Raw genomic sequence first — 24195 nt, 5'->3', positions numbered from 1 at the left:
CTGATGACTTGAATTAATAAAAGAAAAAGTTTGCAAGTTCTAAAAATATAACTCAGAAACAATGCCCTGCTGATCCTGACTGCTGACTAAGGTAAACCTCACCTCTCAGTTTTAATAGGTTGCTGATATTTCCCTTTCTGCCAATGGGAAAATTAGCTCGTGCCAAGATATTTTTAACTGGTCTGAACAAACACATCTTCATTTGCATCCAGCAAGATGTAACCTTAGCAACAGTGTGTATTTTGGGACTGCTTTTCATTTCATGCAAATGAAGCACAACTGATACACCCGGAACCTGATGACAGAATTCAATGTGACCAATTCCTGTGTCTGAAGCCTCTGAGTCCCTTGCCTGCCCAGCAGGACTCTGATTTCCCATCACCAGCATGAATCATGGCCCAAACTGAAATTATTTTAGAGCACTAATTGTTCTTGTTTACTTTCTTTGAAATCACGTTTGCCTGTCACTCCTGTTATAAATGGTCTGAAATGTGGGCAACGTTGTATATTGTTGTGTAAAGAGCTTAGGTTTCCCATTTCGACAGAATTAAAAACGTGTCTCTGCTTCTTCCGAACTATGACCTGAGGACAGTTACCACAGTGCCTTCTATGAAATAGAAGCAGTCATTAATCTGACAATTTTCCTCCCTTGTAATGCTGTGAGTATGAAATTACAAATAGAATGGAAAGTGATTTCTAAAGAGGTAAGAGGGACATCAGTTTGAGGGTGTGCTTTTGCAACTTGAGGTCTTCTATCATGAGGCCTGGCACATCAAACCGGGGGTTCTGAACTGGACCCATGTTTCCTTAATTGAAGTGGAAATGGACATAAAAGCGATCGGCCTCCCTGAAGACGGACCCCCCTCCACTCTCTGTCGTCCACACCTGGTTTGTGTTGCTGAGCTTGAGCAATTTAAAGATGGACATACTGTGAAATCATTTGTATATGGAAGAACAAGAAATTCTCATTTCTCACCAAAAGTAGAACAACAAAAATAGCCTGAGGAGCAGAGAGCTTTGCCGGTCATGTTTGAATAGATGAAGTTCCCCTAGCACTATTTTCTCAGTCTTTTGCCTGCTATTAACGCAGCCAACTATGCTTCAACCTTATTTATGTATTGTGTGCTGGAATAAGTGATTCTGTGAGTGATTACATTGTCAGACAATGATTACTTTGTCCCACTCTCAGTATGACTCACTAACTCACAGGGTCACACTTGGTGGAATGCATGGATGAACCATGGATTGGGACGCAGGACTCAAGAGTAGAAATTTGAATATATGTAAATATCTCTGTGTGTGTCTGAGTATGGACCTGGTTAGGTCTATGTGTGTGTGTGTGCGTGCATTTACGTGTCTAGGTACATGCATCTGTGCGTGCGACCTTATGGACTAGGGTGTGGGGACACGTATGAAAGTCACATGAGGTGTCTGTATAGGTCTGTGTTACTAAATGTATGCATGTTTGTTGTTAAGTAGCAGGTAGGGAACAGCTGAGGATTAGGCATCGTTTATTCGTTCATTCAAGAAATATTCACTTAGGGGATGAGCAAGCCAGACTTTGAGTCTCTGAGGTCATTGGTTCAGTCAATGGAAGAGTCATGCCCAGCAGAGATGGAGAAATGCTGGCTTTGCTTGCATGCTTGGAGCAGCACGGTGCTGAAATCCTCTGTCCGTGGGTGCTCAGGTGACAGCGCTGGGGCTCAGTGAAGCCTCACATGCTCTCTGGGTCATACACGTTATCCATAGAGGGTTCTGCCTTTCCTTCCCGCTTTCGTATGTCTTCCTCTTCCCTAGGAGGGGCGCCCCTTGCTGTGCTCCTTCGAGTGCAGTCCAAGACAGCATGTGCCTGGTCCAGGGGGGCTACAGAGGCTTAGGAGACAGTCTCACTCAGTTCATGTTGTGTTTTTACAATTAGGGAACTCAGTTAGGAAGATTGGTAATATCCCAGCTGTCAAAGTAGTATTTCTGAGAGCTCTGGGTAACAGAACAAAACTCATTATTTCCACTGGCTTCAGTTAGAGAATTCAGCAGAGATGATGCCTTCATATTTCTTTCTGGACAGGAGAAAGGAGAATAGTACAGCCTAGGAAGAAGCCATGCCCTGTCCAAGGCCCTCAGAGGTGAACGGTGCTGGAAACCCAGGCCTCCCAGTTCAGGATCCTTCGAAAGCCCCCCTCCTTTGGGACGCCTTCTAGTGATGGTTAATTTTTGGTGTCAACTTGACGGGCCACGGGGTGCCCAGATGAAGCGTTATTTCCGGGTGTGTCTGGGAGGGTGTTCCTGGATGAGGTCAGCACTTGAATCAGCGGGCTTAGTAAAGCAGATTGCCTTCTCCAGTGTGGGTGGGCACCACCTGGTCCACTAGGACCTGAATGGTACGAAACACAGAGGAAAGAGGAACTCTTCCCTTTTCTTCCTGCCTCCTGAGCTGGGACTCTTGCCCTTGCACTGGGATTTATACCATCAGCTCTCCTGGTTCTCAGGCCTTGGAATTCAGACTGGAATTACATCACAGTGGTCCTGGGTCTCCAGCTTGCAGACGGCAGACTGTGGGACTTCTCAGCCTCCGTACTTTTGTGCGCCAATTCCTCATAATGCATCTCCATATCTGTAGATATCCGATTGGTTCTGTTTCTCTGGAGAGCCCTAACACACACTCTCTGATCTCTCTTTTCCCCAAAGGCTGACTGAACTCCTCCTGATTTGCCCTGTGGGCTCCTGGAACACTTCAAGTTTAACTGCAAACACTTTGTGTAGCACTTCCCAGCTCACGTGGCACATGAACCAGTGCTTACTCTTGTGCGATCTTCACATACCTGCGGGAGATGGGTTATAGAACTAGTCTAAAGAGAGAAATTGAGGCTCTGAGAGGAGGGAAGTGGCAGAATGAGATCCGAAGGCTCACGTCCGTGACTTCCCGCCTGAGCATCAATGGTGCCGGCCTGCGTGCCCCACAGACGAGGGGGTTCTCGGCGCAGGGTTCCCCCTTGCTCCTGCACGCCTCACCCAGGCTGGCTTGGTGTCTAGCGTTGGGTTCCCCAGGCTCTAACACTGAGATGCGTGTGCGGGAAGCTCACTGGGAAGTCCCATCAGGACGAATACCGGTGGGGAGTGAAGGAAGTAGGACTGGGCAGACAGAGATGGTGAACTGCAGGGAAGTTACCAGAAAGGCCTCAGCGGATGCCACAGGCAGCTCTGGGGCTGGGACGGTGCTTGAGTTGTTTCACATAGAAGCAAGGAGCCTGGGGCCTCTGTCCCCTGTTATTAAGCTGTCCTTGGACATGGGCTGCCTCCAGGAAGGGTGTGACCTTGAGCAACGTGGTTCACTTCAAGGAAGTGATATTGAAGGATTCAGGGAGAGGAACTCAGCTAAGAGCCATCTGCTACCCACAACCCGGCCCTGGGGGACTGAGTGACTCAGCCTTTTGGGGGGATCTGGTTGACACACCACAGAGCAGCCAGCAAGGGGCTGTGAAATTGACTTTTCTCTGCCACACGCATCTGTTCTCTCACCAGTGAGCTCTCCTGGCGCATGTGTGGCTTTTCCTGCACTGGCCGCCCTAGATCTTTCAAAATTCCTGCCGTCTCTGCCCCTCTTCCTCCTGGGATTGTGTTGTGGATATTGCCTCAGGGTGTGTGTGTGTGTGTGTGTGTGTGTGTGTGTGTGTGTGTGTGCACATGTACACACACACACACACACACACAGGCGCACCTTTTTGTACATGTGTGTTTCTCCCCAACATCTACTTAGACTCATTTCTGTGTTGGTGTCTCATGTAGGGAACTCAGTGTTTCCTGGCCACCTTGGCTGCCATGTGGAGCTGCGATGGGAATGACAGCATCCCAGCCCTAGCTTTGCTCTGTTTCTGTGCTCAGGGCATGACTGGGCCCCAAAACTTGTGACCTTGGCAAACAACTTGTGCCCTGATACTTATGAGCAGAACCTGCACCCAGTGGGGAGAATGGCTCCAGGTTGGGCGGGTCTGAGGCCTCCGGTGCCCCTCTGGGACCTCTCATAGGGTTGAGCCCCAGCTACAAGGGTGGACTGGCTGGAGTGGCAGCAAGGGACTCAGAGGACAGATGCTGAGAGGCCAGCCGACGCCTGTTCCAGAACAGTGGGTCCATTCTCAGAGGGTCAGAGGTCACACTGCAGCAAGTTCACTAAGACTCTCTCCATGTCCCTGAATTCAGACTCTGTGGAACTTGATTAACTAGGCCAAGGGGTATGATACTTCCTCCCAGAAATAGTACTATCATTGGACAAATTGCTCCGATGTTCCAGAGGTCATGCAAAGGGCCTGCTGTGAAATGTCTTTCCTCCTCCAAGAGTTCATCCTTGCCCACGGCCCACATTTTCCAATTGGGAGTCAGGTTCTACGAACTGGCTAGACTACAAGTCTGGAATTTGGCCACTCTCTGAGGCTGCCTTCCAGGCTGATGAAGTGTAGGAGAGAGGCGGTTCCTGCGCATTTGGGCAATTTCAGGGTCTGCAGAAAGTCTCTCTGACTTTTGCCATGAGAATCCTACTGTTTGACACCAGAATTCCCCCTTTAACAGATGACAGCATTTTTCAAAGACAGCTTAGACTCTGAGCACATCATTAAGAGTAGATGTGGGAAATTGTGGGACCGTCAGTTTGGGGCCCGGGTCAGAGATGTGGCCCTTTTTGGTAGCTGGATGTGCTGGTGTTGGGGAGGAACAGAGGGAGGGGGAGGTGTGGGACGCTGACATAGAGAAGATGATGGAACAGAACAGAGAGGAGCTAGGAATGGCATCAAAGCAGTGTTCAGAGTTTGCCACTTGTCAACACCGTCTCACTCTGGCTGGCAGGCGACCTCAGGAAGGTCAAACAGGGAGCATATCCACATACTTTTGCAGGTTCCAGTGTGGATCCAGTGGTGACCATGGCCCATGGGTTGCATGTTACCTTGTGTTCTTGGCAACACTGTGAAACAGATATGCTCAGGTTCCTTCTGAGAAAGCTGGCTCGGAAATACAATTTGCACGCTCATTTGTAAAATGGATCACCTCTCTTGGAGTCAAATGAAGCTTTCCAGAGCAGGGGACATCTAAGAGGGGGTTTATGAAAACAGGTGAGGAGTTTGCAAACAAGCCTTTTTGTCCCAGTCCTGCTCTGTTCTCAGGAGTTCCCAGCGGGAGGGGACAGTGCCCATCCCTGATAGGGTCTCCTCTCTGAGGGACTGAGCCATAAGCCATAGATTCCGTCACTGTAAAGATCAACAAGCAGGAGCTTCCAGAAGCTAAAGCTGTCAGAGAAGCAAAGCAGCTGGAAGGTTATAAAACACAAGAGGAAGACGGTGGCAAAGGTGGAAAATTTAGACAAACATGACGATGTCACGGTCTTCAGAAGTAAAAGACGATTTTTACTTTTTAAAGTTCTTTTTCTTTTCACTTTTATCTCTGCAGTCTGAAATCTCATAAGAAGGGATCGAGGGAGGGCTGCGTGGCCTAGAGTGGTTATGATTCCTTGACAGAAGCTGTTACTTGTGTTTCTTAAAGAAAACGGAGAGGGGTTGTCGCCTTCAGGAAAGGGCCCTGGGCTAGGCCAGATGCCTGTGTTTGTCTCCCAGCCACGTGGTGAACTTGCTATGTGTCTTTGGGCAAGCGCCTTGCCCTCTACGGGTCTCTCTTTGCAAAATCATAAACTGAAAGGTGCCTTTCAATTCTGTCCCTCTCTGGGTCTATTTTTAACAAAAAAAAATCGCACTTGCTCCCACACGCTGAGCTTTCCATGATGACATTTGTAGCTACGCAATCTCCCCAGAATCAGAAAGAAACAGCATTTGTGAAGTGTCAGCTCGTCAGAAATGACTGGCAACCAGCGAGTTCCAAACCCATCATGATGCGAACACAGGCCCAGCTGAGCAGGCCATCTTCTCGGCACTGCTGTCTCTGGCGTGTTCTTGCTGACTCTGCTGCGTGTTCTCAGGAACAGAAATAGAATCCGTCTGTCACACAGCAAGTGCACTCCTAGGAGGATGGGGTGTGTGTGTGTATTTTTTATTTGATTTCCTTCAGATAATTCTCTGTTAAAGAAAATAATTTCTGAAGTGGAGGGTGGGGGCCCTGAAAAGCTGTCATCTCCTTGCTAGACAAGTCATTTAGCACAGCGTCTTGGCGTCCCCAACTAGAGATGGTGCCAAGAACGCTGAGCATACATCTTGTAGGGAGGTCCTGGGGCTCCATGGGGGATCTCACAGACCTTTCGAGTGTAAAGCTCCACTGTGATGCAAAGCGTCATCAGATGATTAGGGTGTACAAATGGCCTTCTCCACATCCTACATCCGGGATTCCTAAGAGCTAAGCTAAGCTGGCAGCTCTGAGCTCGTGTGGCCCACAGATGAGAGACCCTGAGGCTCTGAGACCATGCTTCCCACCGTCCATTGGGAGCAGAGCTGTCCTCCTCAGCCCTGACCAGGAGTATCCAGACGCCTCATTTACCATCTGAAGTCTGCACAGTGGCCCGTGGGCTTTCTTGTGTTCTAATCTGACCTCACTGATGAAACTACCAGTAACTTGAAAACTCCTCCATAGGAAGCAGAATCAGGAGTTCAAGTCCAACTCCCACATATGGGAGCTGCATAGCCTTGGATGGACTGTTTAGACCTCTCTATGTCATCTGTAAATTGGAGATCGTGAAACCATTTATCTCACCAATCTTGCAATCTTGCAGGTTACTCTAAACATCACATATCCCTCTGGACTGAGCAGAGGTCTGTGGATGTTGTGTTTCCGGCCAGACATTTGCAACTGAGAAGGAGTGATAAGGATAGTACCTGGATGACAACTCCGGGAAGAACGCTGGAATCTGGAGCTGAGGACTTTGGGATTACGAGAGAGTAGAGGAAGCCAAGTCATCCGCAAGCATTTTTTGAAGGAGACCCATATTTAGACACTCCCCACAACATCCTGGGATCGTTAGTTTTATCGAATATGTGAGTCCTGGCACCCAGCCCCTTGTCAGGTCCCTGAAAAAGGCCAGAGGTGCGCGTTGCCTTGTTCTCTCCTCAGAACCGTCTGGCTCAGCAGCTGCGTAACTCAGTGCAGGAGCCCACAAGCCGTTTCAGAGCTGCTCATCAGCCTCTTCCTCCTGGGCACAGCTCTGCTACTCTCCTGCCATGCCCTGTCCTGCAGGCCCCCACACACCCATGCTCCCCTCCCCCTGTCCTCTACCCCCCATGGACCCCCTGTTGGGACCGCAGTCACAGCTTGCTGCCAGGCTCCTCCACATGTTTATTCAGGCCTCTTTGTTCCCTGTTCACTAGTGAGAATGGGCACATTTTAGACCCCAGGTGGGCCCTGTAGGGATTCAGAGTTGAGCAGGTTTGGTTCTCTGCATCATGGGTCTTGGAAAGCTTTTAAGGAACAAGTCCCTCCCAGGTCTGAGGAATGCTGACTAGCTCGTTGCTGAGCTCAGGACGTGGAGCCACCTTTTAATTGGGGCCCTACTGACAACTAGCATCTAGAACAATTAGCTACTTCCTTTCATCTGCACAACAACTTTGTGCAGATTTTCATACCCGTTTTCCTGAGGAGAAAATTGTAGCTCACAGAAGGCGAGAAAGTGGCAGAGCCAGGATTGGAAATAGTCTTTTAACGCCAGTTAAAGTACAGTCCTAATAGACCAAAATGTTTCAAATCGTGTGCAGGGTGAAAGGCCCGGGGTCAATTCTGGGATGAGAACAGTGGACGGGGTGTTAAAATCAGTCATGTTCTGCCGGGGATGAGAAGTTATTCCACATATGGACATGAGTCAGTGGGGAGGCAGCATTTTCTCCTTTGAAAACATGGGTGTAATTCTGCAATTAGAGATTCCAGTAAAAGTGGGTGGGTAGCTCCTTGGAAATATAAGTCACTTCTTATAGGCAAAGATGAACAGCTGTAGCCACACAGGCTGGGGCGAGAGGTCGGGAACTTTATGCTTTATGCCATGACCACCTTGGAACACACCTCCAATTTTGGCCACAAATTCCTACCTGATTCTTTCTTCTCCTTTTCTGTTATAGTCCCTCCTCATTCTAGACATCTTGGTGATATTATACATGAATATATGTATGTACAAATATATTTATACACGTATATATTTGTACATATATATGTGTGAGTATAACCATGTCATTTCCCTAATTTAAATACTTCATTGGTCTCCTAGCTCCACAAGGTAGAATCTAAACTCTTAAGTATGGTAGTATGGCTGATGGGGTTGTCTAGTTTCACTTTTCTCCAAAGTAGACTCTTGAGACAAGGGTTTGGGTTCAAGGTTGTCCACTGACAGGCAAGACAGCTGAGGCATTTACCCACCACTGCTTATTCCTCACTGGTTCAGGCTTCTGGGGGTATTAACTTCCCAACGTGTGTCTGCTCCTTGCATGGCCAGCTCGCTCCTGGAAGGAGAATGGGCTCTCCGATGGAGAGGTACAGGTGCTCAAGGCAGGCATTGCATAGAAGGAGCTGTCCACCTAAGCTGCTGATGGCCTCTCAGAGAGAGCCAAAGGGAAGCAGGCCAGGTAGTGTGGCATCTGTTGCAAGGACTCTACACGAGTTTCCTTCTCAAGTGGTTTCTGCTCCTACACGTGGGCTTAGATTTCACAGAGGTATTATTCTACAAGTAAAAAAGACACGTAGCTCACACAATTATGCTATCTTGATAAGAACATGTTTATCTGAAGAAGCAGGCAAATGACAATGAAACTCTTGGAATCAAAAGCTTCCAGGGTGGTTGGCAGAAGGAAAGGCTCTCTGATCAGCTCTCTCCCTGGACCTGAGTAGAAACACTCTACGAAGCTCTTCGAGTCTTATAGGATTCTATACTACAAAGGAACAATTTAAGAGTATTCTTTAACCTCTCCTTAATAAGGCAAAATAATAGGACCTGAGCAGGTGTGTGGGAATTTAAGTTTGATTCGATGAAGTTTGAAAGCTGTTACCAAATGTGTAGTCTTTCCTCAGACTCTCATATTTTGCACATGCTGCTCTCTCCCGAGATTACCTTTCCCATGCTGACCCATCACCACCTCTGTGAAATCGTCTCTGACCAGTACCTACAGACTTAATGAGTCCCACCCTCATCTTTTCATCAGACCTTATAAAGACTTTACTATAGCTCTCACCATCATTAATCTCTCTCTGAACTTTATTTATCTGTAATATAAAGTATGCACAATAATGAGCTTTGAGGCCTAATATTTTTAAATCTATTATAGCTTCCAATTATTACTTTAATAGCAAAATAGGACAGTATGGATGCTTTTCTCTTTTTTTATTTCTAAATCTCTTTCAGGTAGGCAGTCATAAAAACACCCTGATTCAAAAGCATCTGCTAAATGTCTTTCATATGCCAGGTCCAGTGGGACTCACCTACAATGTGTTATCCCTATCCTTGAGAAATTTACTTTCCTGCTAAGAAGCTGACACATAAGGCCAGGGGGTGGAGGAAACTAAGAAATAATTCCCATTACTTGGTAAACCAGCAGGAATTCCTACCATGAGGAAGTTCACTCGGAGTTGGGACAGTAATTCAAGGACACGAAGCTCTCACTAAGTCTTCGAAGAGTAAGATACGGTATTTCTGATGATCAGAGGAGAATATCCTGCATTCGTACAATATGGAATGCTCAGAACCACAGTACAAATAGACAATGACTGAGGGAGGTGAGGACCGTGCCACATCTCCTTGGAACAGCCTATATGTGCTGGAGTGGTGCTGGAGACGTGGTTGGAAGGGTACAGACTGGGCAGACTGGGATGCCAGCTGATGGAATTGGACACCAGATAACATGAAGCCAGTAACTTTTTAGGATACAGAGAGGCACTAAGAAGTGTGTGCTTGAGGAAAGTCAATGTTGCAGTTGCGTGGAACCTGGAGTGGGTGAGGGTGTCCCACTGAGACCTCAGGAGAACAAGGCTTGAGGTGGGGAGAGGAGAGGAGATGCATATCTGATGGGACTTTGATCTGGACAGCAAGCGAGAAGAAGGATGCAATGAGGATGGCAAGGTTTGGCTTCGGGCCAGGAGAACACTGGTGGTGGTAGTGGCAGGATTAGGGGATATAGACCCAAAGAGGACAAGCCACACGAATGGGGAGTATGTGTATTAAGGGGCCCAAACCAAGTTTTAGTGTGAGCAGAGATCTGAAGGCAGTTGGAGGTAGGGTTTAAGCCCTTGTCTTTGAACACAGCTTGACTTCAGACATATTTCTGGAGCCAGCCTTTGCAGCACACAGGGGCCCTGACTTCCCAGGGCATCGATAATGCAACATGGAAACTGTAAGTCCGTCCCTGAATAATGACACTGAGATTAGGAAATAAGCCATTGGAGAAGAAGCTCTTCCTTTATCACAGTCCTTACAAACGTGGCCTGTGTTAAGAACCTGGTATGGAATACGATGCTTGACTTTTTGAGACATGACCACACGGTTTCCATTCTCTCCCTTTTTGGCTGATGATGCTACTTAATTTCAGATGCAGATAAAAATGCATTCATTCATAGCATATATAGAAACATGTTCACAGATGTGCTGCATGGGAATCACGTAAGCTCAGTAGCTCTCAAAATATTTTTGCCATCCCAGCACCCCTGAGGGTATATAGTACACTCAGTTCAATAACAGAGAGTCAGTTTCTATGTCTCCAATGTCAGTCAGTGGTTGAAAGAAAGAGGAAGAAAGAGCAGAAGTCCCAGGTTGTTCTGATAGAGCCCCAGGAGGCCAGTCCCGCAGGGACTCTACCTTCTAGTGCAAACTCAGGTTGGGATTGTCCTTCTGTTTAATCTGAACTTCCTGTCCTGCTCCCTGCCCTTCTAATCCTACGCTTAGCCTCAACCCTACATACTCTTCAAGACCCACCATTTGTATTTCCCCCTTCATCGGAAATCACCCCTGCCTCTTCAATATGCTATCCTTGCCACGGATACGCTCAGATCATCCAGCATCTGAGTGTCTGTCTCCCTCACCCGACTGTGAGCTCCTTGAGAGGAGTGTCTTACTCATCTTTGAAGCCCAGCGTCTAGCACAGTGATTGCCACAGGGTAGATCCATAGTTAAAGCTTACAGATTGAGTGATGGACGAATGGTGGATCGATGACTGAACAAATGAATGAAAGGAGTGGTTAGCTAAAACAGTCTTCCCAGCTCTGTGGGTTCAGATTCTATGACATGTGAATCGTGGCACGTCATCAGTTTTTTAATAGCTCCTCACATGCGGGGAGCATTTCAGAATTCCCAGGCATCAAGTCCTTTATTGTATCCTCAACTCACTGCCATCCTAGGAACTACCCAGGGAAGGAAGGCATCATTATTCTGCTGTTAGACACAAGAAGACTGTGGTGTTGGAGAGTAAAGTGACACTGCGTGAGTGAAGCTGCTCGTTAGGAGCTGCAGGAGTTAGGACGAGGGCCACGTACTCGAACTCGAAGGTTGGACTTTTTCCATTTCATCACATTTGATCATTTCAATCAATGTGCATACCCTTTGTGCCTTTGGAATGTATCCAATATTTCTCTGTCCAAGCCAAGTGGAGGACACCACCACGAATGCCTGACCCCTGCCTCTCCCTGGGTCTTTCGGAAGGACCCTTCTTTTCCTGACTGGAAATCCAACAGGAGCTGCTATTTCTGAGACACCCAACATTTGACCTCTCATGCCTCACATTTCCCAGTTGTACTCATATTCCGGAAGCCATGCTGGCCCAGAAGACTTTGGAGCTCCCTTCAGAAGCTTGGAGCAGGATTGACTGGCAGGTGCTCTTTGGTATGCATCTTCTTAAAATAGAATACTAGAATATACTTTGATTTTTCATAGTTTTGTTTTCCTTCTTCCCGTACCCCCTCTCACCTTCCTCTTTCCTTTTTATTCCTCTCTGGTCCTTGAAGCATTTTAAAGCTCCTCACAGATATGGACAATTAAGTTTATTTTCTAAGTCATTCTTTGCTTTATTATAAAAAAAAAATCAATGCATATTTTTCTTTCTGTAAAAGTTTGCTGAAGTCCCTGGCTAGAAGACAAGAAAACATGTATTCTAGTTATCTTTCCATAGTCATTGGCTTTGTGGCGTCAGAGAAGTCATACAATCTTTCAGTTATCTCATTGATCAAGTTGCCGTCTCAATTTTTCATTTACATAATTGCTGATGAACAACCATCAGGCAGGGGTGATGTCTTGTTGAAATTTGCATTCTCAACACTTAGTACAGTTTCCAGGAAATATTGGTTGAGTTCAATGGAACATTGAGTGCCAGCTAGAAGATGGGAAGCAATTAACTGCAGAAAAGTGACACCAGGTAGCCCTGCTCATCTGTCTGATGCTTCCCTTGATGTCTGAGAAGGAAAACAGCATGGTCAGAGGAGGTGGAAGGCATAGTGTGTGTGTGAGTGTGTGCATTTGCACACCTGAGTGCACAGGTGGTGTTTGTTCTGCATTGAGGACATAGAGTTGACAGCAAGAGAGGGGAGGCAGCCATGAGTGACAACAACCCAGACCAGAGAGTCGATCATTTAATATCAGGATCTGTCAAGACCAGAGGCCGCTGACTGAAAAGTTCCTAGTCAAACACCCATCAGACACCTTGTCACATACCCACGATCCTAGCACCTCTGTGTGTGGCAACAGCTGAGAGTCAAGAGCGCTTCTAACTCATTGGTGACCTAAGAAAACTACATTTAATTTAAGATGACCTTTAAATTTCTAAGAGGGCAGAGGACAAGGTAGGTTGTTGGCTGGACTTTGGAGCAAAAGTACGCACGGGTTGTTGAGTACACCATGCCATTTTCTGCGGAAATAGAGACATACCAGGATTCGCGTATTTTGGCACTGCTTCATATAAACATTGCCAAGGGAAAGTCTACAAACTGCTGGACAACCAAAATATTAGTAGAAGGGATTGCTGGGCTGGGGATAAGGAATACCCAGAAGATAGGCATTTTGTCCAAGAAAAAGAATGAAATATATATGAAGTTAGGGAACGGAATAGAGTAACAACATATGATTAGTATAACTGTGACTGAGACATTATGGAGAAGGCAATCCTGCTCAATAATTTAAAAGCACAAGATGATACAACAAATGAATCCTAGGAGAGAACTCAACTGAGGAGATTGGCAAAGGTACTAGGAAGATAGGAAAGTGTTTTCACCAACGGGGAGAGGAGAGAGAAAACATACTGTATAAGAATAAGAACACTTCCCACATCATACTTTTCCTGGCGAATAATTTCAACATGAAATTGAGTTTTGAGATAATAGAAATAATTAAATTTACATAAGGAAAGATTTAATGTGAAAAGGCCCAGATTCTCAGACATCTTTGAAATCCTTACAGATTCTTGGGCTGTCCCAGGAACAATTTTCTTGGGATTAAATAGTCATCCACCTGTTCACTGACTCTCAAATGCTTGTCCCATTACAATGGCCAGTGAGAGACTCTAAAACGCACACCCCGTTCTCATCCAGGGATTTGGGAGGCACTTCAACAACTCAGCGAACTGTGCTTCGTCCTCTCCAAGTACTTCTGTTCTGTTTTGATCATTTGCCCTCGTGGCACAAGGAAGATAAAACCACAAAAACAAAACTCACACCATTGCTGTGAGCTTCACAACTGATATGTAAGAAAACTGCGAACATCAAGGTAACGTTTTCATAAAACCTCAGGTTTTGTTTCTTTTCCTTACACTTCAGAAGCAGGTTCTTTCCTGGCAGGATGTCGCGATGTTAGAGGTAAGAGAGGGGTTTGTTTCCTGTGTGTTTATTGATGGCGGAGCACCCATTTTCACACAGGGTGCTCTGCAAGTTGTCTGGGACTCATGCCATCCTTCTTGTCTGGATCTCACCAGGATTTTACTCTGACTAGATTATATACTTTGAGTCATTATTTGACTCTGTTGCATCTGAGAACCCATGGCACTAAGGTGCAACAATAAGCATCATTCTGCATCATTGCAAGTGGCATCTGTTTGGCACACATAGGCATCTTTCTCACAGCATAAATGAACTGTACATATCAAAACCAGAGCAGATCTGAAACCACCTATGTCCCAAATAAGGCAGAGAAATTTGGCCTAGGGCTTTCCTAATTTGAACAGAGTGAACATAATTCCTAGACAAGATGTTGCAAAGAAAATTAAATGGGCATTGTCTTTTGATTTGCCTATAGAGTGAGGGAACACTCAATACTGAAATATAGTCACTCGTTACTAAGCTGTCAAATGACAGCTGACCATAGGTTAGCAAAACTGGTAAACTGGAGGAATTTGTTTTCAAATGCTGGCCTCTGCATTTCCTGAACAAAGACCTTACACTCCCTTTAAAGCAGTTGGTGCCCTAACCCTGTAACAGATTGGGGTTCAGTCATTTCCCACTTAGAAAGATTTTGCACAATGGCATAGCTTCTCCCATCCTCCCATCTCATTGGATCCCTGATTGCTTCCTCCTCTTAGGTCAGCCTATGAAGTGAACTTTATGTTCTCCCATCACGTGATCACACATGGAAGCTCTGCCTTTCAGGCTGACTCCTCAGTGTGGAGGGTGTGAGTGTTGAGTGTGGCCCTAATGTTCACACTCAACTTTTCTTGACTAGTTTTTGAGGTTCATGATCTCAGAGCTTCTAGGAGCCCTGGGTTCTAATCACTGCCCTGACACTCCGTGCCATCCTGAGCAATGTCCTTCTCTCTGAAGGATTTTTCCATCTGAATTTTAAAGCATCTTATTTGACACTGTACTTGAAAGCAAAAAGCAAAACCTAAGTAAAAGGATTTCATGGTATCATGATGATTTTCCACCCACAAGGGAAAGCTTTTTTATGTTTGTTTCTCCTGAAATGTCAACAGCCTGTGTCTATGGAGACATTAGTCTCCTTCCTACCCAAGAGACCCTTCCAGTCTCCTCTGAGTGGAGTTCACGGCTTATCTTCCAGAAAGAGAGTGCTGCAAGGTTATTCAGAATAAAGGTTTATGTGTGCCTCACTTAAAATGAATCTCATCCTTGTCACCCACATAAAATATTACATCTCGGGCCATCACCAAGAGGAAATTCCAAGTCTGCTAAATGCCTTCCTGCCATGACACAAGAGCACGAGGGAGGCTCCAAGCAGACTCTGGCGCCTGCCTCCCTTTCAGCCTCACCTCCCCCTGTTCCCTCACAGGCTCCCATGCTGCAGACACACAGTGACTTGTAGTTTTCCACTGTCCAGGTTTGAAAGGCCTCTGAGCTAACAGACCCTGGTCTCCACTTCATCTGGAGACTTCCACTCAACCTTCAAGAAAAAAGTATCCCATCCTCCAAGACACCCAGACATCACTGTGCTTCTTTCAGGGAGGGGTTCCATCATTTTCTCCCTTAGCATTCTTTTTATTTTTTAAAATTTTTTTATTTTATTGGGGAATATTGGGGAACAGTGTGTTTCTCCAGGGCCCATCAGCTCCAATCTAGCTGTGGAGGGTGTACCTCAGCTCCAAGTCCACTCATCATTTTCAATCTTAGTTGCAGGGGGTGCAGCCCACCATCCCATGTGGGAATTGAACTGGCAACCTTGTTGTTGAGAGCTCGTGCTCTAACCAATGGAGCCATCTGGCCACCCCTCCAGAAGCTCAGTGGCAGCTCGTTGTCTTCAAGCTAGTTGTGGAGGGCGCAGCTCACTGGCCCATGTGGGAATCAAACCGGCGACCCTGTTGCTCAGAGCTTGTGCTCTAACCAACTGAGTCATCTGGCTGTCCCTCCCTTGGCATTTTTGACATTCATTTTCCTCCTGTTCCTTTTATTTTATTATTTTTAAAAACATTCTAAAACTTGCAAATAAATATACATAATATACCAGGGGTGCTAAAAGAATGTATACAAGTGGACACTTTTGTCAACGTTGCTCAAGCAGTAGTTCACCATAATCAGAAGTATCTGGATGCTGATGGTAACCACTTTGAGCACCTCTTGTAATTGTAGAAGTCAAACGTGACTTGTATTCATCTTTTGTTATCGGTATATATTGAGTATTACACTTTTAATACAGTTTTTCTTTCTTAAAGTGTGCATACATTTTTTTGGCACCCACTGTATAGTATGCTTTAAAGAACAATAAGAAAATGAACACCTAAATATCTATCACCTGGCTTAATTATCAACTTTTTTTGAAAACTTTTGTGTGCCTTTCTCTAATTCTGTGCTCTTACCTTCCCCCAAAGGTTACCACTTTTCTGAATTTTTAAATTATATTTTTTTATTTCTGTAGAGTTTGACCATACTTGTATGTACACTTAAATAACACAACACACACTTTCGCCTGTATTTGAATGTACATTGTATCAAATAATTTGTATTTTTCTGACTTGCGTTGTTCACTCAACATCATTTTTAAACATCCATCCATGCTAATGAATGAGGCTCAAGTCCATTAATTCTGTAACTGTTGTATAATATGCCATTGTATAAATCATCACAATTTGTGTATCTAGTCTCCTGATGGTAGAATATTTTTTTGTTCTTACAGGAAATGCTCATAGACATTTTTGAACATTTTTTCCTGATATAGATTGCAAATGTCTTTAAGATATATATTTAGAAATGGCAGTGTTGTATCAAAGCATATGCCCCTCTCAGTCCAGTGGGCAATGCAAAATTGTTTTCAATCGTGATTATACCAATGTATTCTTCCTTCAGTTCCATTTGTAGTATCCAGCATTTTCATTTATTTGTTTGTTTGGTTGCTTGGTTGGTTGGTTATTGGTCTTTCTTTTTCTCCTGTCTTGCCTTCTATTGGATTGATTTACGCCCCTCCTCCAGAGCTCAATTTTCTTCAACTGTAGTGTGGAAATTAGACATACACATGTTTATCTTTACCTAAATTAACTTAATCAATATCTTTAACTTCTTCCTAATAATACCAGAATTTTATAACATCAACATTAACTCTGCCCATCTAAATTCTAAGTTATATGCTATTATTGTCCCGAATTTCAGCTCTTTAGAGGCAAGGAGGGTCTGCCGAGCAGGTGCTTTCAACCTGCTTGTTCTAACAGGGACTGGGAGCCTCCGCAGAAGGCAGCACGGAGGGTAAACAGGGCAAAGAGGGGAGCCATCGCCAGAGCCTGCCCACGCTCTCAGCATCATCCTCGGTGAGAAACAGCTCTGCTCGTGTCCTCGTCTCCTCAGCTCCGTCAGAGGACTCCGAGCTGGAAGAGAACACTGATTTGCCCATTGTAGAGTAGGTGTGGCTGACAGCATTAAGCCAAGACCTTTTGGACCTAAAAGGGTCCCAATGCAACAAACAGCAAACCCCCTTCATCTGATTTCACAATTGTAATCATGGGAAACAGCCCTCCATACTCCAACAGTTATCCCTTGCCCTCAGCCAAAGAGTCCTAAGTAGCTTAAAGCTTCAAAGGGAAGTGAATACTTGCACAGGCCCTTTTCTCACTCGCATTGTATGGTGTGTGCAGCTTGGCTAGATGAGCAGGGACTGAAGTCACGTATTTACTCTCAGCCCCGTCACTGCTGGGTACCTTGGTGGGAAATGTTGGGCCAGTCGTGACCTGAGTGGGGACCTCAGTTTCCTCAACTGCACAGTGCAAGAGGGCACAGAATGTCCTCTGAGGAACTTCCTAGTTTACCAAGTTGAGGAGTCTGTGACTGAGAACTCTTTACTTCCTGGTTCGTTTATTATAGGCCAGAATTTATGTGCTGTTATGTTGATTGCCAATAGACACTAGGGAGGACTTGCATCACTGCTGATTATCATCCCAGGACCCACACACTTGAAAAACCGTACGCAAATGAAGATATATCACCCTGACTCATTCTTCCTGTGGATTTACCCAGCGTGCCCAGCTCCTGTGGTCTTGAAGGCTGCCTCCAGAATCCTGCATTTTCACGTGATTTCTTTCAGAGACCCAGCCAGAACTCATTCTTCCATATAATCACAATATAGAACCACTTCGTTGATGTTGAGACCCAGGAAAAGGTGAGGCTTGGGCACCTGTTATATTTAGTTTTCCCCCAATATTTAAAATCTTCCTCAATTCCCTGCTCTCAGCTCTTAAAAATAGAGTTTTGGGGTCACAGGAATTGATTTCATAGGACTCAGTGTCCTAGTTCCCTCACAGACGCACTGAAAGCAGCTTTCCCTTCTTGCCCTATCCAAGATGGCCCAGTTTTTTCTACACACCTTTAACGAGCGTGTGCCCGGCACTAAGGTGGGCACTGGGGACATTGAGCTAGAAGAATAGCATCTCCAAAACCCCATCGCCTGATGGGCGAGGGAGGCAAGGCTGCTTTTAGCTTTGCAAGGCATTAGGTACTTTGCCCCCTTCATGGTTCCTTCCTCTGCTGAAAAAATTCCTTTTTTAATTTAAAATTATATTTTATGATTGCATTGGTATAAAGACAAATACAGTCGGGGCTGGATTCATTATTACATGATCATTTTTATTATGTTTAGTTTTTTTCTTCTGATTTTTAGAGGAATTAAAACATTTTCATCTGCCTCTAAAAATACTGTGGGACACAGGCACCAGCCCAGTGGGAAAGTCAGCCCAGAGCAAAGGGAGAGGTGGTATACAAAGAAGGTCACGAGCAAGCAGGGCAAGGGGCGGCCCACTGTTCTCTGAGACCCCGGGCAGGGTCTCCTAATTCCACAGGGTGTGTGCCTGCCCAGGCCATGACAGGTAAACACGAAGCTTGAGCCAAGGGGTGAGGTGGAGCAGGCAAGGAGAGAGAGGAAGGTGTTGGGGGGAGAGCCAACACCATGAGAGATGAAGAGGTAAGAAGTGGGAGCACGTGGACAGGGAACTAGAAGCTGTTTGATGATGAAGCAGAAAGTACCAAGTAGGGGTGGTCGGAGATGGGACTAGGGAGGGAGAGGGGTCCGGATGGTAACGAATCTCCTAGGTCAGTTTGGTGGCTGAACTTTGTCGTGGATGAACAGTGTGAAACTTCAGAATGAGAACGGAGGATCGGATTTCAGATTGCAAATCAGATTACACATGGCAAATACATGTGTAAATTGAACTGGGCCAGGAAGTAAGGGGTGTGTGTGTGTGTGTGTGTGTGTGTGACTGTGTGTGTGACTGTGTGTGTGATTGTCTACATGTGTGATTGTGTGTGTGACTGTGTGTGTGTAACTGTGTGTGTGGTTGTGTGTGTGACTGTGTGTGTAACTGTGTGTGTGGTTGTGTATATGTGTATGTGATTGTGTGTGACCCATGTATGTGATTGTGTGTTTGTGACTGTGTGTGATTGTGTGTGTGACTATGTGCGGTATGTGTGTGACTGTGTGTGATTGTGTGTGTGTGTGTGTGTGTGTGTGTGTGTGTGTATGCACACACATTTATTCCAGGACAAACTCAAGGGCACCTTCTGCTCCCGGGGATTTCTCTGAAGGCCAGCAGACCTTCTTCCTTGGATAGTCCACTGGGCTAAAGGGCACAGTCTCTGACAAAGTCAGTTTTAAGAGCAGAGGCTACACAGTACACATCCTCAAAACTCTTGTGAAAAAATACAAAGGGAAACATGTTTTGTCCTGTGATATCATACGTGACAATATTTGGTACTATTCTGGGTAGAGACAGAGAAAGAACGATCTCACACAGAAGTCCCATCTTCCCCACCCCACAAAATGTCACACGGTTCCCTGAACTGGCCATGCTCCCCTCAGCCCTCGCGTCTGCCTGCAGGCTGGTCCCCTGGCCCAGCAGCCTTTCCCTCCCTGGCTTGCTTCTGAACACCCGCTGTCTAAGCTGCAGTTCAGGTGCCTCCTGGGAAGGTTCCCCTGCTGTGCCCCTCCCCCACTGCAGTTTCTCCCTCCTCTGGGCTGCACATGTCACCCTCACGGGTGCCCCTAAGTGTGAACATGGCTTAGGGCTGCAGGAAGGACAGCTCCTTGAGGGAAGAGACTGTTGAAGCATCTCTCGAGAGCCCAGGCCACTGCCCAGCACATGGGAACCGTGCTCACCTTGAATCCATACTTTTAAATCATGAACCGTTGAAGCTCACTTCCCTTGATTTTAAGCAAAGCATCCCAAATCTGGAAACACCGATGAAGCAGGGTTTTGAATTTTAAGCTGTACGGAAATTCTTTTTACAGAACTGTCTATGCTTTAATGCCCCATTTTCACAGAATTATCTCACTTCTTGAGAGCTTTTAAGTCACATACTATAGGGGCCAGAGTCATCACTATGGGATTTTTGTTTTTGTTTTTCTTGTTTGTATAAAATACTTTCAGTCTCACAATTCATGCCAATGCATTCTACTATAAAGGCTTTTCTAATAGAACAAAATGGGATCATGCATGTGTTTCATTCAAGTTCAGTTTTCTGGCTTGATTTTTCTGCTTTCCACAGAAGGAGGCATTTAGGAACAAGCTGAATGCGTGTGCTTCACATGGTGACTCTGGGTGATGATGTGTCCAGGGCCCTCAGAGGAAATAGAGATGATGGAGTATGCTCTGGGGCCTCCTCCAGATCAAGGCTCTTTTGTTTGTTAAGGATGGAGGAAGAGAGCAAATGACTTGAAAATTCTCAGATATGTGCCCAAGTCTGCATGCGGGCTGGTGCCCCAGACTCCCAGCACTCTCCTCTGGCTAGCTTTGTTCTCTGCACCCAGGGCAGAAAGATCCAGGCTGGGCTCCAAGTGGGGGCAAGCCGGAAGGAGGCATTGCCATCGTTGATTGAATGTGTATCATGTGCCAGGCACTGTGTTGGGACTTTGCAGACACAACCTCATGCTAATCTTACAGTTCGTTCGTTCAAGAAATACTTAGCAAACAGTTTCCAGGCATCACAGTGGGTGATGGAGATCCAGGGGTTGTGAAAATAGTTAAAATAATCCCAGTTCTCCACCAAGTATACATCATAATTGGGAAAGTATACAGATGACAACTAAGCACGTAAACTAATGTTGAGTATGGATAGGCATGACAGGAAAGGACACAGGGCAAGGAGATAGAGTGTAACTGCAGGTGTGTGCTGTTTTATGTAAAACTATAAAAGAAGACTTCTGGCAAGATGGCATTTTGGCAGAGACATGACTGAAGTGAAATGGGGTAACAATGGCTCAGGGAGGAGTGGCCAGTGTGAAGGCCTCGAGGCAGGGCTGTGTGAATGTGCTTGACACATAATAATCACCAAGCAAAGTAATTACTACTGTGTTTCCCCGAAAATAAGACCTAGCCAGACAATCAGCTCTAATGCGCCTTTTGGAGCAAAAGTTACAATATAATATAATATAATATAATATAATATAATATCATATAATATAATATAATATAATATAATATAATATAATACCCGGTCTCATTATAATCATATAAGACTGGGTCTCATATTAATTTTTGCTCCAAAAGACGCATTAGAGCTGATTGTCCAGCTAGGTCTTATTTTCGGGGAAACACGATATCATTCCCATTTTACAGATAAGAAATTATAGGCATTGAAAGGCCAAGAGGCTTGCCTGAGGTCACAGGGCTGGTGGATGAAAGAGTGGTAATTTTAACCCACGTCTCTCGGACTCTAAGTCCTTTGTTCTTTCCGTCACACAGACACGTTTGAAGGTAGCACTTGCTGGTTGAAAAAGAGAGTGTGGTGACCCCTGAGTTTATCATCCTGCCTCACCTTCCCAAGGATGTTTCCTGGGTCCTTCCTCCATGCATCCATCAAGCACTGCATATTCAGGGAGCAGAGCCTGTGTGCCCACGTGGGCTGCAAAGGAAACTCAGTCTCACCCAGGAAACAGCTGAGTGAGAGGGACACACGTCAAGCCTGGGGAAAGTCAAAGAAGCAGAGCTGTCTTTGAATCTGGGTAGCCTGGGAAGGCTGGCTGGAGGAATTAGGACATGGGCTGGGCTTGGAGAAGAGTAGATATGCCTCTGCTTAGCTTTCCCGTCATACTCGTGGTAGGTGATGCTATTTGTTGACCATTCTTCCTGCTCCTACCTCTCTTGCTAAGGATTCCCTATGAGCAGAATGGTATCTGTTCTCTGGACCTCGATGTTGGCCATATGACTTGCCAGGGTTCATGGATGTGGGTGGGAGTGACAAGTGCCTGTGTTAATTCAAAGCTTCCAGGGATAAGGCAAAGCTCCAGCAGACTGCTTTTATCCCTCCACCAAGAAAAGAAAATCACCCAGGTGGCGGCTGGTCCCAGAACAAGTCGACATATGGAGCACATGTAACACCCAACCCGTTGTCTAGGGCCAACCTCAGCGAATCCCAGCTGACTGGAACCAAACCTGGCAGATGCACAGTGGATCTGTCCATCTGTGAATGTGACATAACTCTGTGTTTTACTAAGCTAGGGAGGCTGTGGGGAATGTGTGTTACCCAGCACTATTACAGCAGTGTTTGAATCATAAGCAAACTCAGGTAAGCCTGTTAACCACTCTGAGTGGATGGGGCACATGATGGAAACAAACCTGAAATTACATCAACTGCTCAGTTTCAAAGACTCCACAGTCCAGGGCCTGTCTCTGACTTTATGGGGATTCCCAAGGAGTGTGTGCCAACAGACTGCATGTATATAGCACAGTAGAAATAATAATAAGGAATAGTAATAATAAAATAAAGTTGGTTCCTGTGTCCCAGTAACTACTCCTTATAGCGGTGACTCTTTCCTGTGCTCCATGGACTCCTGGAGTACTAGGAGGGTTGCTGAAGGTCCAGCCATGGTCAGAGGAGGCCAAGGAGACGAGGGATTCCAGGACCCATCCTGGCTACACTCAAGAACCTCTGCTTTTATTGGTTTTATGTAGTCAGGTTCCACAGGATTTTGTTTGAAGTTGAAATCCATGGGTGAAGAAGCTTTGGGATCACTAGTGTGCTTGAAAAGTCCCCACTCCACACCCTGATATATACCGGCATTCATAACCTCTCCCCACTCTTCTGTCCAATGGTAAATCCTATTTCTCCCTTAGCTCCAGCCCTTGCTCCCAACAGTCTTGCACCCCATTAGTATTCCCATACATTCACAGGTTTCCCCACTTCCTCTGTCTGTTTTCTCTCTGTCTGCAACACTCCCTCCCTCACCCTCACGATCTGCTAAAGGCCTGGTCTGTTCCTCATGGACACACCTCGGTGACAAAGAAAGGCTCTCAGAGAGCACCTGGACCAACCCTTCTAATTTTGCATGTCAGTGTTGATTTGTAAATTCCAACATTCTTGGAGTGTTTACTAAAGACAGGAGCTGCTATGCATTTGATATGAATTCGCTCAGTAACCACCTCAATATTTGAACTGCAAACTATTATTCTTTCCATCTCATAGTTGAGGACCCTGGAGCCCAGAGAGGTTAAGAAACTTTCTCAAGGTCACACAGGATGTTAGTACATCACCGGTGTCTGAATTTACACAGGCTTAGGAGTCCACATTGTAACACTTTCAAAATATTGCCTCCCTCAGTTTATATATGAAGAAACTGTGGCCTTGAGTGGAAAAGAATTTGTTTAAGGCCACACAGCTTGTCTATGGCCAAGCAGGCCACCATGCGGGTCTCCCAGTGCCAGCGAGCCTCACTGGCTGACCTCAGAGCTGTGCCTCTGGATTCCTCCCCACCCTGGCCGTGCCCACACTGGAGATGTGGGCTGGTGGCAGGGCCAGGAGGCATTCCTGCAGTAGTGCCTCCTGCCACTTGGCCACACCTGTGCTTGGTCCACACTGGGCATTTCCTCTTGCTCATGTTTCCATCTCATTTCCTCATAGTTACAGTTCATTGCTGGAAGATGTTTCGTAGCACCTCCACGTTAGTGACTTGAAACTGACCACCCATTTATGTCATCTGGGGAAGTTTCTAAAACTCCACTGGGCTCCACTCTCAGGGACTGTGATGGTCTGGTTCCAACATCCTCACAGGTGGTTCCAATGTGCAACCGGGGCTGAGATACTCTGCTCTAATCCATCATCCTGCTGCCCCACCCATTCCAGCACGAGGGAAATGACCATGCAAGTCCCCAGATAGCAGCAAAGCCTCGCCTGGAAGCTAAACCCTTCTGATGTAAAGCTCATTCTACTAAATTCACATAAAGCTTTTCCACTAAATGGGAAGTCCTCCCAACCATGTCCAGCACCAGCACCCTCCCTCTTCCTATGGCACCTGAGCCCAGAGCACAGAGAATACAAATCCCACTTGATTGGAAAAAAATTAAGATAGTTGGGCACAGAACCGGAGGTGTTGTGGAAGCTCCTCTGGGGCCCAATGAAATCACT

The 24195-nt window shown here is 46.0% G+C and overlaps 1 long non-coding RNA gene across 1 annotated transcript; it reads left to right on the top strand.

The window, feature by feature from the left end:
• Positions 1-17804: 17804 nt before the first annotated feature.
• On the top strand, positions 17805-22572 carry LOC141571810 (uncharacterized). The gene is made up of 2 exons (XR_012496866.2): positions 17805-17962; positions 21537-22572. It is a non-coding gene; the product is annotated as an uncharacterized LOC141571810 (long non-coding RNA).
• Positions 22573-24195: the final 1623 nt, after the last annotated feature.

This window comes from Rhinolophus sinicus, chromosome 2 (genome assembly GCF_057876585.1).
Source record: "Rhinolophus sinicus isolate RSI-liver-muscle chromosome 2, RSI-T2T, whole genome shotgun sequence".
NCBI classification, from domain to species: domain Eukaryota; kingdom Metazoa; phylum Chordata; class Mammalia; order Chiroptera; family Rhinolophidae; genus Rhinolophus; species Rhinolophus sinicus.
Note: the sequence above shows the minus strand (reverse complement) of the source record. Positions and strands in the feature narration are given on the sequence as shown.